Raw genomic sequence first — 21351 nt, 5'->3', positions numbered from 1 at the left:
TTTCACCACATTCTTTTCTGCTATGGCTGAGGAAAGACCATCCCTAAACAAGAATCCCCCATAAGTGGTCTAGGCTCATGTGCACTTCAGTGGTTTCTGTACTGTGCAGTACAGGGAAATGACACTGACCCAGGAACGAGTCGTTCCTGGGTTCAAATCCCCAATCCTTTATTTATTAGCAGTGCATTCTTGAGCAAGTTATCAAACTTTTCCAACCTCCAGTTTCCTCATCTGTAAACTGGAGATAATACCTACTGTGCGGGGTTGCAGTGAAAAATTTAAAAACAAAGAAGGCGAGGGTCACCATTCACTGGATGTCCATAATTTAGTGGGCGCTGTGGGAGGCAGCATAGTGTAGTGGCTAAGAGCGTGGATACCAAAGTCAGAGAGTCTGGATTCAACTCTCAGCAATGCCATTTGCTGGCCGTGTGACCTTCAGGGAGCTCATTAACTTCTTGAAACCTCATCTGTACAATGGGGGTAATAACAGAATTTACCTCATTGGATTGTTACTAGGATTAAATGAGATAATATTTATGAGTTGCACATAGAAAGCATTACCTGAGTGTTTCATAAAGTAAACAAATCAAATCTTCCTACCAACACGCAGTGTCATCAACTTAGAGATGAGAAAATTTAAGCTGGTAGAAGGCAAGTGCCTTCAAATTTGGGTCTGTCTGACTCCACTAAACCTCAAAAATGCTTGGAAGAGTGTAGTGATGTCTACAATTTATTTTGAAATGCATCAAAACTTAGGTGGATTGGTGGATGGATAGATGAATAGATATGTGATAAAAGAAGTCCAGTAAAATGCTAATTGTAGGATCTAGGTGCGGGCATATGGGTGCTACCTGTAAAATTTGCTGTATATGTAATTGCTTTCATAATAAAATATCAGAGCCATAAAACATCTACCTGGTAATGTTACTTCTCTGCCTAAAAGCCTTGGTTTGTTCCCCAGCATTCCCACTTTATAATTTGACCTCTTGTATAATCAGCATAGCTCTCACTGACCACCCGCCCCCCCCAACACACACACACACCATGTGGAATTGGCAGAGCACCGGGTAGAACAGATGATAATGGAGAGAGAGAGAGAGAGAGACAGCTCTGCGTTCCTACTTAGGGTGACCAACTTGTCCCAGTTTGCCCAGGACTGCTCTGGCTTTAAAACTGAAAGTCCTACATCCTGGGAAATCCCTCAGTCCTAGGCCCAGCTGTACTGTGAGTCTTCTTTCTTTCTGGTAGTGTTAAGGGCAGCTGTCACCTGTTGTTTCTAATCCATGTCATAGCATGCTCAGGGGCTCTGGGCAGACAGTTTCAGATCTGGCCCTGACCCACTTACCCTGCCATCTGGGTAGATGCTGCCCCCTGCTGGTGATGGGGTGAACCTGTTACGGAACGTCCCACCACATTGCTGTGCACACCCAGTGCAGAGGCAGTTATGCCTCCGCCATTCTCCTCTATACATCACCTTAGTCCTAGCCGTCTGAGCTTGAAATTCCATAACCCTGACAACTCCAAGGGCCTGAGACACTGCCCTTGATCTCTGAGTCCTACTGCCAACCCTGACTCCAGACATTCTTCCACATCCTGACCAAGTAACCACATTGCCCACCAGGAGGCCTCTGGGTTCCATCCAGAAAGCAGAGGGGATGCCTCCACAGCAGGCAGGTGGTTATATTCATCCAAAAGGAGCAAGGAACAGATGTCCATACATGGCAGCACCAGGAAAAAGTGAAGAGTCAGCCTAGGGGTCCCCAAGAATACAAATGGCTGTTTATGGGTTCCCAAGAGAAAAGTGCACAGAGAAGTGCACTCCTTCTGCCTAATGCTACTCTGGCAGGGCACCATATCCCTTTAAAAAACATGGATTGCCAGGACCCTTGATGGCTCTGCTTTTGGTCCGATGCCTTCTAATATATGTCCCTCTGTGACACATGCATTGGGGTGAAGACAGACCTGAAAGAGACACAGTATAATAGCTTCTCTTTATTGAGTGAGCATTTACTATGGTCTAGGCATTGAACTGTGTGCTTCACATAATGCTCACATTTAACCCTCACAGAAGTCCTAAAAGATATGTGCGATTATTATCCCCATTTTACAAAAATCGGAGGCACCAAGTGTGTTAGGTTTCTTGCCCAAGGTCGTGCAGTAAGTTGCAGAGCTGGGACTCAAACCTAAGACATCAGACACCAAAACTCAAGTGCATAACCAGTCTCCCAAAGAGATCCGCAATCTGATTTTCAATGGAAGTGCTCCTGGACACAATCACCATGAACTTCATAACTGACGTGAGTGTCTTCCTAAAGCCACAGCAGGACTGGGCAATGATACATTGGAAAGTATTGTTCAGTGCCCTCTCCACCTGTCTTTCTAGCCTATCATCTGCAACCCAGGAATAATCAGAGCCTAGCAAGAGAGTACCTCAGCTGTTACACTTCTTACTGACACTAAGCTTAGATTCACCACTGCTGAATCTATGGGTATAACTGGTTGCTGTTCTCCATTCTACCCCAATGGTGGCATTTACTTCTGCTACTACCCCACCCCTCAGCGCACCACCACCAGCCCTCAGCCACTTGCATGAGCAGCATAGCTTCAAAAATTTCTATAGGACCCACTGGAGTTTACAGAGGAATAATGTGAAGCCAACACTCATCCCTGAGCACCAGGGAAGACAATCTCCATACAGAGGCCATCTTTATCACCCTTACCCCTGCAAAAATCTGGAGACAGTTACTAAGGAAACAAACCCCATGGCATTCTGTTTCCAGCTGCCAACGTCTATGAAGATTCACTTATCTGCTACTGCCTAGAGCACATTCCGCATCTTCTAGCCCTGTGTCCAGCCCCAGCTAGTTGAGATGGAGAACTGGAGAGCAGAATGGAGGAAGTCTGAACTTCCACTAGCACCACATTCAGCCCCAGTTTCTGGTGCAGTAAAGGGTTCGGGGCCAGGCGAAAGCTTGTGAAAAGCCACCTTCCATCTCAGGAACGCCCATGAACCCATTAGATTCCTTCACCAATAAAGTGAAGTCCAGGGCCAACCCTTACCAGGGAATAGCATGTATGTGTTGGAGACAGGGGTGCTCCATCTTTGCTCTGGCCATTTAAGCCAACTGGAGAAATGCACAAACTAGGTACCCCATGCCTCATAAATGCCACAAGGCTGTTTATGACAAGCCTCTGAGGCACCCCCTTGCTTGTTCCTGACCTGCATTTGCTCCAATTTCATCCTTTTGCAATGCACACTCTTGGCTCTTGACCTTGATTACACCTTTGGTCCTCCTGGGGTCTTGGGGTTTGGGGTTGATTGAGCAATGCTGGAACCTCAGCTCATCCACTGGCATGCTGTCTTGGGGCTTATGCTCTGGTTGTGTCCTCTCTGAATACAACTTTGACCTCAGTCGGTAGACTTTTTAGACTAGCTGGCCCAGTCCTGGCCCTGTCTTATAAGGAAAATGGTAATCAGACACTTGCTCCATTCCCCTTCCCCTGTCCTGCCTCCCATCATGCTAAGCACTGCCCAAGCCAAACAGTGGTACAGCTCTGGCTGGAATTGCCCAGTATCTCTCAATGCTTCCCTTCCCCTCTCTGACTCTCTCTTTTGTGGCAATTAGTGGCAGGGGGATAGATGCTGGTAGACATCCATATTGTTTCCTGTAGACAACTCTAGAAGCCTTCTAAACTCCCTTTTTAATTTCCCCCAAAGCATTCTGCAGGATGGGTCATGATCAACCACAGCATGGAGAAGGTGTTGAGTGAGATGGGAGGACCTAAGGCTATGCTGCAGTGCCAGCTGATGGGTGACTACTGGAAGATTAATGAGGTTTCCTGATGTATCTATTTAGTCCATCTTCTAAATGTTAATTCAGACACACTCATTCCCTTCCTTAAGTTCAGGATTGGAGGAGGGAAGGAAGGAGAAAACCCAGTTTCAGTTTTGCCTCAGAGCCCAATAATATGATAGGTATTCAACCAGCCTAGGGTTCTTAGCAGCCTCTACCCTGTTATGCAGCCAGCTTGATCAACTTCGGTATGAAGAAACTCAGCAGTTGTCCCTAGCCAAGCAGAGGAGTAAACGGCAGCACACCTTAAAGCTTCAAAAATAAATTCAATAATCCCCGTGTGATCCCATTAAAATCCCTTCATAACTTGCCAGACATTAGTTCCCATTCCTTACACAGCTGATCCCTTGTTAGATTTGAGCCTAGGAATTTAGAGCTGGAAAGGTACTTAGAGTCATTTAGTCCAACTCGTCCTCATGTTAATGGGTACATTAAGCCCAGAGAAAGGAAGGGACTGGCACAAGGTCACAAATCAGTCTACTGCAGAGGAAGAGCTAGAACCGAGGTCTCCTCCTGAGTTCCAGTCTATTCTAGGTTCCTGATGCCACCTTTGCCCTGATTCATCAAAGTAGCTAGATGTCCTTCTACTGGATACCCTCTTCTCTGAGGCATCCCTAAGTGATCTTGTCTTCCACGTGACCAAAGGTAGCCTCTGGCCATTGTTGCTGCATGGCAGTGAGCTGTGATGGAGGGGAGGGGGCATAAAGGAGCTCAGTCCCATGGGACAAGCCAACTGTGTTTGGGGAAAAATCCAGCTCCATATACCATCTAGGAAGACTGAGGCTGAACCCCTTCCAGGGACAGGATGGTCTTTACTGCCTGAGGCTCATCTCAAGAGAAGGCATTTGTTCCCTCCAGTCACAGATCAAAGCTTGTTGGACCTTCATCTCTGCTCCTTCTCAACTCCCAATTCCAAGATCTGTCCACATCCAAAAGGGATAACCTCATAACCTCTGAAATGTTATGACACCATGTCCCCTTTCTGCCCCTCACACCCCTACCATGTTTCCCAGTCTCCTTCCTCTTTCTCTCAGTTCCTTCTGCCTACCTATTCTTGGACCCCACAGAGACCTCAGGCCTGGGACCCATCCTGCCTTCCTCCTCTAGCCTGGACCTCCTGGTCCATTGCTTCAGCGTTTCATTTGCCAATACCTTCAGCTCTCCTTGTCCCCATCCTTCCTCCATCTTACCCAGAGAACCTCAAATCAAAGATCATTGCTGATGTTGTCCCGGGCAGCCAAGTGCTGCTGGGAACACCACCCAGCCCTGGGTAGCCTGGCCCTGCTTAGCATTCATGGTCCCTAACCTCATCTGAGCCTTTAGCACAGTGCAGTTAGACCCTGATCACGATCATTTCCTGTTCCTTCCGTGAAGAGGAGTGAGGGCTGCCACCCAGAGGCCACATGGGTCCTCAGAATTGCATGTGTTACGGCAGCATGGGTAGGGGAGAAGGGCAGTCTACAGTTAGACTGGTTCGAATTTGAATCTTGTATCTTCCACTTATTGGCTGTGTGATCTTGGGCAAGTCAATAATCACTCTTAAGCCTCATTTTCCTCTTCCATAAAGTGTGGAAAATAGTGTGGTGGGGAATCCATCTAAGGGCTTAGAAGAATACTTAGCAGATGGTAGGTGCTCAATAAATGGTGGCTGTTATTCCCTAGTGACCTGGGTAGCAATACATCTTAATTCCAAGTCTTATTGCTTAGTACAAAGAAGCTGCTGACCAAGTTGTTACTCTGATGGGGACTGGCTCAGGACCTGTGATGGACTTGAGCCTGCAGGTGGACACATGAGGGGCTTAGTTTGGGAAGAAGACACGGGTGGGGGATCCAAGGATGTAGAGGCTGGGGTCAGACAGATCTGAAATCTTTGCGACCTGGAGTAAGTCACTTTACCTTTCTGAGCCTCAGTTTGCTCATGTGTAAAATGGGGGTAATAGTTATTGCTCAGAACACCTCCCAGGACTTTGGGGAGGATCAAATGGCATAATGGATGATACAGTGATTTTACGAATTATAACAAACAAACTCTCCTCATGTTAGTTGCACGCATGCGTGCGTGTGTGTGTGTATGTGCGCACGCGTGTGTGTTTGTGAGTGTATTCTCTCACAAGGGCTATCTATGTTCTTGAACCCTGACTCAGAAGGTGGCAAGAAGCAGCATTGGGGTGACCACCCTAGGATGTCACTCTGAGGAAGAGCTTCCCCAGAAGAGCAAACCGCAAGATTAGCCAGGGTCCAGTTAACCTGACTCTTCTTTTTTCCATTCTGGCAGCAGTTTAGGGTGAAAGACTTGAAATCTTTTTGTAAGATTGAGGCTACCCTATGAGCTAAATGTTGAATCATCTAAAAAGCTGATTATGTGAGCTCTGCCTCAATGACCTTCTGAGGATCCATCTAGCCCCAGGATCTGGTGGTATTATGAATTTCAAATCAGAATTATAGTCTCATCTCTGCCACTAACTTCCTGTGTGATCTTGTGTGTGTCCCATCTTCTCTCTGGGCTTCAATATTCCTAGGAGTCAGACAAGATCAGTAGTTTCCAAATGCTGGTCCATGGACTGGATGCCTCAGAATCACCTGGGAAAGGAAGACCACTCAATGCCTATGAAGTAGCTATGTTGATGAGTTGACATGAATCTGATCAAGTCTCTAGATGTAATTACCAGATTACAGGATATACAAGGGACAGAGGAACATGTTAAATGACACCACAGGAATGCAATCAACTAAATTCAGAATGTAGGAGATTCTGTAGGACAAATGTGGTTTCACCAAGAAATAAATGGAGAGAGAGGAAAGAGAGTAAGAGAATGAATTAGTTTTCAATTTGCTGTTTTAAAAGATTACCACAAACTTGGTGGGTTAAAACAACACAAATTTATTATCTTACAGTTCTGTAAGTCAAAGGTCCAACACGGGTATCATTGGGGCAAAACCAAAGTGTTGACAGAGCTCTTTTCCTTTCTGGAGGCTCTAGGGGATAATCCATTTCCTTGTGCTTTCCAGCTTCTAGAGACTGCCCACATTTCTTGGCTCATGGCCGCCTTCCTCCATCATCAAAGCAAGCAATGTTGAATCTCTCTGACATTCTTCTGTACTCACATCTCCCTCTGATTCTTCTCTCCTGTCTTCCTCTTCCACTTTTCAGGGCCCTTGTGATTACACTGGATCCACCCAGATAATACAGGATAATCGCCTTATTTTAAGATCAGACAATTAGCGAACTTAATTCTACCTGCAACCTTAATTTCCCTTTGCCATGTAACCTAATGCATTCATTACTTTCAGGGATTACGATGTGGACATGTTGGGGGGGGGAGCATTAATCTGCCTATCACTGATAATTTGTAGGTTAAAAGAGAATTAAGATATGAATCAACGAAATGCAATTTCTAGATCTTGGATTGGATCCCAATTCAAACAAACTAACTGTAAAGTACAAGAAAAGTCAGGGAAATTTGAGCACTGATTGACTATTTGATGACATTAGGAATTGTTAACTCTTTAAGCTGTGATAATGATACAGCAGTAATATTGGGAGGAAAAAAGGGGTCCTTATCTTTTAGAAATACATACTGAAGTATTTTAGGGTGAAATGAAATAATGTTTGGGATTTGCTACAGACTACTCCAATAAGGAGGTGAGAGAGTAAAGAGAGATATAGAGTGGCCATGTGCAGACAAATGTTAAAACTGGGAGGTGGGTACATGAGGTTTGATCACACTATACTCTATTTGTGTATACGCTTGAAAATTTCCATTATAAAATCATCTGGGGAAAAAATGGGCCACAAATTAATAGTAACAATTTTTTTTCCCTAGCTCTACCCAGACTCCCTCAGTGAGAAGTCAAGGACATTGAAATGCCTCCTAAGGAGACCTGGGAATCCTCAGGAGGTTCTCATGTATTGTGGTAGTATATTCCTTCTGATTACTACCTGGTGTCAGTCATTTCACTTCATTTTCCTCTTGCTCCCTGGTGTGATGCCCCCTTTCTCTGCTTGATTCTTGAGCCACTTGGTCTGTTTTATGAGGAAAAGCAGACTCTACTTTCACTAGTTCCATGTAACACAGGCAAAGTTGCTAGTGAAATCTCTAAGTCCTACTTTCATGAGACTTAGGAATGGGTTCTCAGAGACTGGGCAAATGTGAGTGGCAGACCCTACACTGTACTCAAAATCTTTCTACTGAACAGTGAGCCATTATTCTTGACTCTCCCACCCTTTAGGGTAACTGTTTCCCCAGAAGGCTCCTTGGTTTCATATGCAAACATACTCCTGTGGAGTTGAAGGGGCCATCCTATTGGCATTTCAGTTCTATCTGACTTCTGAAGTGAACATAGTTGGAATCTCTGTTATACTCCAAACCATCGTTCTAACTAGGCATTAATAGATCCACATTACTGATGAAGGAACTAAAGCTCAGAGGTTAAGTAATTTGCCTAAAGTCACAATATTAGTGCTGTCTGGAGGAAGCGAGACTGTGCTCGCTCGGGCAGTAGGAGGAAACAGGATGGGACCAATGGGCAGGCAGACTCCTGCCCGGCCGCAGGTGCCCCTGCATGAGGCCGCCCCGTGCACCCTGACCGGGGGAGAACAGCCAAGATGGCAGAGTAGAAAGACCCTAAGCTCACCTCCTCTCATGAGCACACCAAAATCACAACAATCTGCAGAACAATCATCGTTGAAAAAGACTGAAACCTACCAGGAAAGATCCTCCACAGCTAAAGACCTAAAGACAGAACCACAATGTGACTAGCAGGAGGGGAAGACTCATGATATAAGCAAATCCCATACTCCCCAGGGTGGGTGACCCGCAAACTGGAGAATAATTACACTACAGAGGTTCTCCCACATGAGCGAGAGTTCTGAGCCCCATGTCAGGCCCCCCCATCCCAGGTGTCTGGCACCAGGAAGAGGAGCCCCCAGAGCATTTGGCTTTGAAGGCCACCAGGGCTTGATTGCAGGAGCTCCACAGGACTGGGGGAAATGGAGACTTCACTCTTAAAGGGCGCACACAAATTCTCATGTGCACTGGGACCAAGGGCAAAAGCAGTACTTTGATAGGACCCCAAACCAGACCTACCTGCTGGTTTTGGAGGGCCTCCTGGGGAGACAGGGGGTGGCTGTGGCCCACCCTGGGGACATAGACACTGGTGGCAGGTATATCGGAGAGCATGCATGTGTGTGAACTCTCCTAGAGGCTGACATTTTAGCACCAAGACCTGGCTCCATCCAACAGCCTGAAGGCTCCAGTGCTGGGATGCCTCAGGCCAAGCAGCCAACTGGGTGGGGACACAGCCCCACCCATCAGCAGACAGGCTGCCTAAAGACTTCCTGAACCCACAGCCGCCTCTAGACATACCCCTAGACACAGCCCCTGCCCACCAGAGGACCAAGACCCAGCCCCACCCACCAAGGGGCAGGGACTGGCCCCTCCCACCAGGAAGCCTACACAAACCTCTAGAGCAGCCTCATCCACCAGGAGGCAGACACCAGCAGCAAGAAAACTACAGTCTCACAGCCTGCAGATCAAGTCTGCAAACACAGGCCAGACACTACCCTGGGACCAGCTGGCCCCTGGCCCTTGGGGGCGTGAGAGGGGAGTGCACTGCAGGGACAGATAGGATGTCTCCTACAGAGGGCCACTTCTCCAAGATCGAGAAGCATAACCAACCTACCACATACATAAAAATACAAGTATCAATTTAGGCAAAATGAGGTGACAGAGGAAAATGTTTCAGACGAAGGAACAAGATAAAACCCCAGAAGAAGAACTAGGTGAGGTGGAGACAGGCAATCTACTCGGGAAAGAGTTCAGAGTAATGATCGTAAAGATGATCAAAGAACTTGGGAGGAGAATGAATGCACAGAGTGAGAAATTGGACGTTTTTAACAAATAATTAGAAAATATAAAGGAAAACCAAACAGAATTAAAGAATGCAATAACTGAAATGAAAAATACACTAGAAGGAATCAATAGTAGACTAAGTGAGGCAGAAGGATGGATCAGTGAGCTGGAAGACAGAGTAGTGGAAATCACTGCTGCCAAACAGAAACAAGAAAAAAGAATGAAAAGAATTGAGAACAGTTTAAGAGACCACTGGGACGACATCAAGGGTGCTAATATTCGCATTATAGGGATCCCAGCAGGAGAAGAGGGAGAGAAAGGCCCGGAGAAAACATTTGAAGGTATAATAGCTGAAAACTTCTTTAACCTGGAGAAAGAAACAGTCACCCAAGTCCAGGAAGCACAGACAGTCCCATACAGGATTAACCCACAGAGGAATAAACCACAACACATTGTAATCAAAATGACAAAAAGTAAAGACAAAGAGAGAGTATTAAAAGCAACGAGGGAAAAGCAACAAATAGCATACAAGGGAACTCCCATAAGGCTATCAGCTGATTTTTCAGCAGAAACTCTGCAGGCCAGAAAGGAGTGGCACGATATATTTTAAATGATGAAAGAGAAAAACCTACAACCAAGAATACTCTACCCAGCAAGGCTCTCATTAGGATTTGAGGGAGAGAGGGGAGAGTGGCAGGCCTGGAGAGAGCATGGAAGATCCACACCATTCCCACATACCTTGTCTTATGCATCTCCTCTATATGGCTGTTCGTGAGTTATATCCTTTTATAACACACTGGTGATCTATACCAGAAAGATTCTGTTCCATTATCTCTGGTTGTCTATGGATTCTGTTGAGAAGGCAGCCATCTTTTAAACTGTCATTCCTGGGGAGCTTTGGAAAGATTCTCCATTTTCTCTGGTCCTCCATGGAGTCTGCTGAAAAGGCAGCAGCCATCTTTTAAATCGTTGTTCCGGGATAGGTTCTCTGGGGGCAAGGACACTGGTGGCAGAGGCTCCAGAGAATATTGATCAGCGTGAGCTCTCCCAGAGGTCCCCATCTTGGCACCAAGATCCAATCCCACCCAACAGCCTACAGGCTCCAGAGCTGGAATGCCTCAGACCAAACAACCAGAAAGACAGGAACACAGCCCCACCCATCAGCAGACACGCTGCCTAAAGTTGTACTGAGCTCACAGCTACCTCAAAACACACCCCTTGACATGGCCCTGACCATCAGAGGGACAAGACCCAGCTCCACCCACCAGAGGGCAGGCACCAGTCCCTGCCACCAGGAAGCCTGCACAAGCACTTGGAACAACTTCATGCACCAGGGGTGGACACAAGAAGCAAGAGGAACTACGATCCTGCAGCTTGTGGAAAGGAGACCACAAACACAGAAAGTTAGACAAAATGAGACAACAGAGAAATATGTTGCAAGCGAAGGAATAAGATAAAAACCCACAAGAACAACTAAATGAAGAGGAGATAGGCAATCTACCTGAAAAGAATTCAGTGTAATGATAGTAAAGATGATCCAAAATCTCGGGAAAAGAACGGAGGCACAGATTGAGAAGATACAGGAAATGTTTAACAAGGAGCTAGAAGATTTAAAGAACAAACTAACAGAAATGAGCAATACAATAACTCGCATGAAAAATACACTAGAAGAATCAATAGCAGAATAACCAAGACAGAAGAACAAAAAAGTGAGGTGGAAGACAGAGTGGTGGAAATCATTGCCGCAGAATAGAATAAAGAAAAAAGAATGAAAAGAAATGAGGACAGTCTCAGAGACCTCTGGGACAACATTAAACACACCAGCATTCACATTATAGGGTCCCAGAAGGAGAAGAGAAAGAGAAAGGGCCTGAGAAAATATTTGAAGATATTATAGCCAAAAACATCCCTAACATGAGAAAGGAAACACTCACTCAAGTGCAGGAAGCACAGAGTCCCATACGGGACGAACCCAAGGAGGAACACGCCGAGACACATATTAATCAAACTGACAAAAATTAAAGACAAAGAAAAAATACTAAAAGCAACCAAGAAAAAGCAACAAATAACATACAAGGGAATCCCCATAAGGTTTTCAGCTGATTTTTTTAGCAAAAACTCTGCAGGTCAGAAGGGAAGAGTGGCATGATATATTTAAAGTGATGAAAGGGAGGAACCTACAACCAAGAATACTCTACCCAGCTAGGCTCTCATTCAGATTCAGCAGAGAAATCAAAAGCTTCACAGACAAGCAAAATCTAAGAGAATTCAGCACCACCTAACCAGCTTTACAACAAATGCTAAAGGAACTTCTCTAGGCGGGAAAGAGACCAGCAACTTAAAACAACTTTGTACCTATATACACTGCTATATCAAAACCTCATGGGAACAGCAAACCCCAAAACTACAATAGATACACACACAAAAAAGAAAAAGCAACCCAAATACAACACCAGAGATAGTCATCAAATCACAAGAGAACAAAAGAGGAAGGGAAGAAAAAAGACCTACAAAAAGAATCCAAAACAATTAAGAAAATGTCAATAGGAACATGCATAATAATAAGTACTTTAAGGTAAATGGATTAAATGCTCCAACCAAAAGACATAGACTGGCTGAATGGATACGAAAACAAGACCCGTGCATATGCTGTCTACAAGAGACTCACTTCAGATCTAGGGACACGTACAGGCTGAAAATGAGGGGATGGAAAGAAGTATTCCATGCAAATGGAAATCAAAAGAAAGCTGGACTAACAATACTCATATCAGAGGAAATAGACACTAAAATAAAGTCTGTTGCAAGAGACAAGGAAGGACACTACATAATGATCAAGGGATCAATCCAAGAAGAAGATATAGCAATTGTAAATATACATGCACCCAACATAGGAGCAGCTCAATATATAAGCCAAATGCTAACAGCCATCAAAGGGGAAATCGACAGCAACACAATGATAGTGGGGGACTTTAACACCCCGTTTACACCAGTGGACAGATCATCCAGACAGAAAGTCAATAAGGAGTTCATTGCAGCATATGGAAGCAACCTAAATGTCCATCGACAGAGGAATGGATAAAGATGATACGGTACATATACACAATGGAAAACTACTCTGCCATAAGAAAGAATGAAATAATGCCTTTACATCAACACAGATGGAGCTACAGATTGTCATATTGGGTGAAGTAAGTCAGACAGAGAAGGACAAGTATCATATGATATTGCTTACATGTGAAATTTTAACAAATGTTGTAATTGTACTTATTTACAAAACAGAAATAGAGTTACACCTGTGAAAAAAACAATCTTTTGGTTAAAAATGGGGAAAGCAGGGGAGGGATAAATTGGGAGATTGGGATTGACATATACACACTACTATATATGAAATAGATAAGTAATCAGGATCTACCACATAGCACAGGGAATTCTACTGAATACTCTGTAATGACCTATATGGGAAAAGAATCTAAAAAGGAGTGAATATATGTATATGTATAACCGAATCCCTTTGCTCTATGCCTGAAACTAAATCAACATTCAATAAAAATTTCAAAAAAAAGAAAATCAATAAGGAAATACAGGCCTTAAATGACACATTAGACCAGATGGACTTAATTGATATTTATAAGTGTTCCACCCAAAAACAGCAGAATACACTTTCTTCTCTAGTGCACATGGTACATTCTCCAGGACAGATCACCTATATGGCCACAATTCAAGTCTCAGTAAATTTAAGAAAATTGAAATCATGTCAAGCTTCTTTTCCAACCACGGCCATGAGATTAGAAATAAATTACAGGAAAAAATTTAAAAAACAGAAACAAGTGGAGACTAAATGATATGTTACTAAACAGACAATGGATCACTAAAGAAATCAAAGAATAAATCAAAAAATACCTACAGACAAATGGCAATGAAAGCATCATGATCCGAAACCTATGGGATGCAGCAAAAGCAGTCTAGCAGGGAAGCTTATAGCAAAACAATCTTACCTGAGGAAACAAGAAAAATCTCAAATAAACAACCTAACTTTACATCTAAAGCAACTAGAGAAAGAAGAATCAACAAAACCTAAAGTTAGTAGAAGGAAAGAAACCATAAAGATCAGAGCAGAAATAAATGAAATAGAGATGAAGAAAACAGTAGCAAAGAAACTAAAAGCTGATTGCCATATGCCGTAACTACTTAGCCCACATGCTCTGGAACCCATGCACCACAACTATAGAGCCTGCGTACTGCAAGTACTTAGCCCGCTCACTCTGGAGCCCACATACCACAAGTAGAGAGCCTGCATGCCACACCTACTGAGCCCACATGCTCTGGAGCCCGCATGCAAGAACTAGAAAAAGCCTGTTCACCACAACTAGAGAGAAGCCTGCACGCCACAATGAAAGATGCCATGTGCCACAACTAAGACCTGACACAGCCAAAAAAAAAAAAAATTTAAATTAAAAAAAACCCCAACAAGCAAAAGTCCAGGACCAGATGGCTTCACAGGTAAATTCTACCAAACATTTAAAGAAGAGTTAACACCTACCCTTCTGAAACTCTTCAAAAACAATTGAAGGGGAAGGAAAACTCCCAAACTCATTCTATGAGGCCACCATCACCCTGATACCAAAACCAGACAGTGCTACCACAAAAAAAGAAAATTACAGGCCAACATCACTGATGAACATAGACCAAAAATCCTCAACAAAATACTAGCAATCTGAATTCAACAATACATTAAAAGGATCATACACCACGATCAAGGATTTATCCCAGGGATGCAAGGATTTTTCAGTATCTGCAAATCAATCAGTGCAGTATACCACATCAACAAATTGAAGAATAAAAACCATATGATCATCTCAATAGATGCAGAAAAAGCTTTTGACAAAATTCTACAGCCATTTATGATAAAAACTCTCCAGAAAGAGGGCATAGAAGGAACCTACCTCAACATCATAAAGGCCATATACAACAAACCTACTGCTAACATCATATTCAATGGTGAAAAGCTAAAAGCACTTCCTCTAAGATCAGGAACAAGACAAGGATGTCTGCTTTCACCACTAATATTCAATATAGATTTGGAAGTCCTAGCCAAAACAATCAGAGAAGAAAAAGAAATAAAAGACATCAAAACTGGAAAAGAAGAAGTAAAATGGTCACTGTATGCAGATGACATGATACTCTACATAGAAAATCCTAAAGATGCTACCAGAAAACTACTAGAGCCAATGAATTTGGTAAAGTTGCAGATACAAAATTAATACACAGAAACCACTCACATTCCTGTACACTAACAATGAGAGATCAGAAAGGGAAATTGAGGAAAGAATCCCATTTAACATTGCATCAAAAAGAATAAAATACCTAGGAATAAGCCTACCTAATGAGGCAAAAGACCTCTATGCAGAAATCTATAAGATACTGATGAAAGAAATCAAAGATGGCACAACCAGATGGAAAGATATATACAATGTTCTTGGATTGGAAGAATCAATATTGTGAAAATGACTATACTACCCAAAGCAATCTACAGATTCAATGCAATCCCTATAAATTACCAGTGGCACAGAACTAGAACAAAAAATCTTTAAATTGGTATGGAGACAAAAAAGGCCCCAAATAGCCATAACAATATTGAGAAACAAAAACGGAGCTAGAGGAATCAGGCTCCCTGACTTCAGACTATACTAAAAAGCTATAGTCATCAAGAGAGCATGGTACTGGCACAAAAGTAGAAATACTGCTCAATGGAACAAATAGAAAGTCCAGAAATAAACCCATACACTTATAGTCAATTAATCTATGACAAAGGAGGCAAGACTATACAATGGTGGAAAGACAGTCTCTTCAACAAATGGTGCTGGGAAAACTGGACAGCTACATGTAAAAAAATAAAATTAGGACATTCTTTAACACCATGCACAAAAATAAACTCAAAATGGACTAAAGACCTCAATGTGAGACCGGACACTATAAAACTCTTAGAGGAAAACTTAGACAGAACACTCTCTGACATAAATCGCAGCAATAACTTTTTTGATCCATCTCCCTGAGTAATGGAAATAAAAACAAAAATAAACAGATGGGACCTAATGAAGCTCAAAAGCTTTTGCACAGCAAAGGATACCATAAACAGAATTAAAAGACAACCCACAGAATGGGAGAAAATATCAATATTTGCAAATGATGTGACTGACAAGGTATTAGTCTCCAAAATTTATGAACAGATCATGCAGTTTAATATCATCAAAACACAAAATCCAATCAAAAAAATGGGCAGAAGACCTAAATAGACATTTCCCCAAAGAAGATATACGAATATCCAAGAGGCATGTGAAAAGATACTCAACATTGCTAATTATTAGAGAAATGCAAATCAAAACTGCAATGAGATATCACCTCACACCAGTCATAATGGCTATCATCAAAATATCCACAAACAATAAATGCTGGAGGGGTTGTGGAGAGAAGGGAATCCTCCTACACTGTTGGTGTGAATGTAGATTGGTGCAGCCTCTATGGAAAGCAATATGAACATTCCTTAAGAAACTAAAAATACAGCTACCATATGATCCTGCAATCCCACTCCTAGGCATATACCTGGAGAAAAAAGTCTGAAAGGATACATGCACTCTAATGTTCATTTCAGTTCTGTTTACAATAGCCAGGACATGAGGGCAGGCTAAATGTCCATCGACAGAATATGGATAAAAAAGATGTGGTACATACATACAAAGGAATATTACTCAGCCACAAAAAAAGAATGAAATAATGCCATTTGCAACAACATGGATGGACCTAGAGATTGTCATACTGAGTGAAGTAAGTCAGACAGTGAAAGAGAAATATTGTATGATATAGATTATATGAGAACTCTAAAACAAAAATGATACAAATGAACATATTTACAAAACAGAACCAGACTTAGAGAATGAACTTATGGTTACCAGGGGAGAATGTGGAAGGAAGGGATAGTTAGGAATTTGGGGATTGTCATGTACACACTGCTATATTTAAATGGATAACCAACAAGGAACTACTGTACAGTACAGGGAACTCTGATCAATATTTTGTAACCACCTAACTGGGAAAAGAATTTGAAAAAGAAAGGTACATGTATTTGTATAACTGAATCATTTTGTTGTACAACTGAAACTAACACAACATTGTTAATCAACTATACTCCAATATAAAATAAAAAGTTAAAATAAAACCAAAAAAAAAAAGAAAAACAAAAATTAAAAAGATTGATTGCTCTAAGGAAAGACAAACAAACAAACAAAATACATTAGCCAGGACATGGACCTAATGTCCATCGACAGAGGAATGAATAAAGAAGATGTGGTAAATATACACAATGGAATATTACTCAGCCATAAAAAAGAATGAAATAATACCATTTGCAGCAACATGGATGGACCTAGAGATTGTCATACTGAGTGAAGTCTGACAGAGAAGGACAAATATCATATGATATTGCTTATAAGTGGAATCTTGAAAAATGGTACAAATGAACTTATTTACAAAACATAAATAGAGTCACGGATGTAGAAAACAAACATGGTTACCAGGCGGAAGGGGGGAGGGATAAACTGGGAGATTGGTATTGACATATACACAGTACTATATATAAAATAACTAATAAGGACCTACTGTATCCACAGGGAACTCTACTCAATAATCTGTAATGACCTATATGGGAAAAGAATCAAAAAAGAGTTGATATATGTATATGTATAACTGATTCACTTAGCTGTACACATGAAACTAATACAACATTGTATATCAACTATACTCCAAATTAAAAAAAAAGATTTTATTGAGAAATCAAAAGTTTACAGTAAGCAAAAGCTAAAAGAATTCAGCATCACCAAACCAGCTTTACAACAAATGCTGAAGGAACTCCCCTAGGTGGAAAAGAAAAGGCCATGACTAGAAACAAGAAAATTACAAAATGGAAATGCTCACTGGTAAAGACAAACCTACAACAAAGGTAGGAAATCATCTATGTGCAAAGCTAGTTGGGAGGTTAAGAGACAAAAGTAGTAAAATCATTTGTATCCACAATAAGCAGTTAAGGGATACACAAAACAGTTAGATGGAAAATATAAAATCAAAAATAGTAATCGTGAGGGAAGAGAGTACAGTTACAGGATATCTAAAATGCTTTTGAAATTAAGAGATCAGCAACTTAAGCACGTATAAATATAGACTCATACGAAAACCTCATGGTAACTGCAAAACAAAAATCTATAATAGATATATACAAAAAAATAAAAAGGAATTCAAACATAACACTAAAGATGGTCATCAAATCACAGAGAAGAGAACAAAAGAAGAAAGAAACAAAAAAGGCCTACAAAAACAAATCCAAAACATTAACAAAATGGCAATAGAAACATACATATTGATAATTACCTTAAATGTAAGTGGATTAAATGCTCCGACCAAAAGACATGGACTGACTGAATGGATACAAAAACAAGACCCGTATATATGCTGCCTACAAGAGACTCAATTCAGATCTAGAGACACATACAGACTGAAAGTGAAGGGATGGAAAAAGGCAAATGGAAATCAAAATAAAGCCAGAGTCGCAATTCTTATATCAGGCAAAATAGACTTTAAAATAAAGACAGAAGCTGAATGTCCCGCAGTAAGAAAAAACTTTTACCTGGCAACCAGCTACATATCCTCCTACACACACCCACCCACCCACACACACACACACACACACACATGCATATTTATGACTTGAAACCAACGTTTTACCAAAAAAAAACCAGTTTAATGCACTCGGATATTTTCTATTCTATTCAAAAAACCTGGTTAAGCTCCACTAAATTGATTGCATGATCCTCTAAGAGACTGTAACCTGCTGTTTGAAAAAACACTGTCTTACTAGGGGTAATAGCTATTCGAAGGATTGCCATATGAGCTTGATGGAGACATGGCAAGCCTCAGTTTTCTCATCTGTGCACTGGGAATAGTAGTGCTACCTACCTCATATGGTTGTGGTAAGGACTGAATGAAAAGATATCTAGAGCACTCAACATGGTCTGGCACATGCTAAGTGCTCAATAAATAGTTGCAGTGATCTGTTACACATTCTGCAGCAATAAGCTGAATGGACTCAGTCATGTTAGCAGGTGAACATTCAACATCAGGCGGTGGTTTTTAAACTGCTCTGAGAATCCCCAAATGGTTCCATTGAGTGTCCTCAAGTACAGCAATCAAGGTGATGGCTAAGAGGGTTGTACCCAAGGCTGTCAATCATTTCAACCAAGTAATTCTGTTTTTTAATCATGGTTTTTGGTTCCACTTGATTGCCTTTGAGTGGAAAAACTGCTTTTGAAAACTCTTGAGAAGGAATAAAAGTTGGTCTCTATCTGAGTGGCCGGGAAATCCTCAGAGGCTGGACATCCTTGTGGTGAGCAAAATAGCTGTGGCTGTTGGCAAGTTGAAGAGTGGAGTGGAGGCAGGGGTAAAAATGCATCATCTTCCTGAAGGTATCCACCACAATCAAAATGATTTCCAGGTAGGGGAAAGGAGGTATTTAGATTGGTAGATTAAAATTTTGCAAGTATCAAAATACATGCCAGTAAGACTTTTGTCAGCATATTGGTAACCACAGGTAGGATTTCTCCATCAAAGAAGTCAATCCTTTCCCCAGCAGTAGTTTCAGTTGGGTAGGGAAATAAACAACATTCAGAGGTTTTTAATTGACATAATAGGGGTGTCATCACTTAAACATTTGCCAGGTCTCTGGAAGAGGCTGCAGGTGGATTTGAAAGGTTGTTATTAATATTGTCCATTCTAAGTGCTCACTGATTAAGACCAAACAACTGGACGAAAGTGAACAAGAGCCCATTAACCAGTTGTTTTTCAACTTCCCAAAGAAACAGCCAGAGTCTTGGTAACACTGAATGAGGGTGTGGCGTTTTTTGAAGCCTCCCTGTGTTAGTGGAGGCCTTACAAATTAGGAAACAAAAGAGGTGGCTCTCTGGGTCTGGCCTCTTCATCAACATAGCCCCTGGTCTTGAGATCATAACCTGCTTTCCCACTTGTGTGTGCTGGGGGAGAGGGTGATGAGGGCTGCATTACAGTCTGTCTCCTACGGTGGAGAGTGGTCTTTGCTATCTTCAATGATCAACACAGATAATTGTAACTGCTGATTAGTGATACTAATCACGTAATGATTAATAAGAAAACAGAGGACTGAGAAGTAAGTTTGGGGCTCCACAGCTGGCAGAAGGACTGTTATTTCAATTCTATAGGCAAAGATGGTACTGGAGGTTTAGGAGTTGGAGAGGAGGAGATAGAATGGAAAGAGTCCAAGGTTTATAAGACTCCAGAGAATTCTAACTCTTCCTCTTAGTAGCTGATCATCCTTGGGCAAGTTCATTCATTCAGTCTCTCATCCATTCAATAAACATTACATGGGCACCTACTAAGTGTCAAGCACTGTGCTAAGAGTAGTTAGATAAACACTCCCACAATTTTACTACAGTTCAGTCTGTCAATCAACAGACATTGTCAAGTACCTACTTTGTGCCAAACTCTGTGCTTGTTGCTGAGGATGGAACAGTGAACAAGACAAAGATTCAATGTATAAGGAGCTTAAATTCTAGTGAAGAGGGACAGGCAAGGGAGGAGACACATGATAAACATGAAGTAAATAAATAAATAAGAAAACTAACACTTGTGTTGAATAATGTTCTGAGGAAATAAATAGGATGACATATTAGAGAGTAACTGAAAAAGGGGTGGCTAGGGAAAGTTTATCAGCTGAGACCTAAAGAAAGGATAAGAGGAAGCCAACTACTCAGAGAAGCAGGAGAAGAGCATTTCAGGAAGAAGTAACAACTAGTAAAAAAGCCTTGAAATGAGAAGAGGGTTGGGCTATTAGAGAAACAAAAAGGAGGCCAGTGTGGCTGGATCACGGTGAAAAGGGGTAGGTGGGCAGAAGAGAGTGGTGCCAGAAGAGAGAGTGGAAATAGAGAAGGGATTCCTTCTGATCCTATTTCCTTGTCTGTAAATTAGAGATAATAATAACAATAGCTGGTTCATCTCTCTAACCCATGGGCCTAGTACAGAGCTTGACACAAAGTGGGCACTCAGTGAGTGTCAGCTTGGTGTATTTATTGCCTAATAGATAAGTCAAAGTGAGGACTGAAGGGAGAAACCTATTTAAACGTGTCTCTAACATCTATGCCAACCAGTGCTGGGCATAGTGGGAAATACATGGAAAGAAAAACACAGGGTCTCAGGGAAGTCAGCCTATGACCATCTCCAACGGTGGCTCTTAGAAGGAGAATGCAGTGCTCTGGGATTGCTAGAAAACCAAAGTTCCTGGGACCAGAAGGAGTTTCTGTTGGCACTCTTGGAGCCTGGAGCCTAGCCCAGTGACTGGGTTAGTGTCCATGTTAAGTGCTGGCCTATAAAAAACCTCCAGTTGAAGAGTTTTGGGATTGGTGGCATGTGAGGCCCAGGAAGGTTTCTCAGACTCTATTTTTCCATCTGACACCGTAAAAATGTCTGATCAGTATCTTTGGAGATGATGACCGCATATTAACAAATGGGCTTTCACTTTCCTTTTCAGCTCCAAATCTGATATGATTTTCCAATTCCCCAGTCTTGAAGCC

The sequence above is a fragment of the Balaenoptera ricei genome, chromosome X (genome assembly GCF_028023285.1).
Source record: "Balaenoptera ricei isolate mBalRic1 chromosome X, mBalRic1.hap2, whole genome shotgun sequence".
Classification (NCBI taxonomy): domain Eukaryota; kingdom Metazoa; phylum Chordata; class Mammalia; order Artiodactyla; family Balaenopteridae; genus Balaenoptera; species Balaenoptera ricei.
This window is presented reverse-complemented; position numbering follows the sequence as displayed.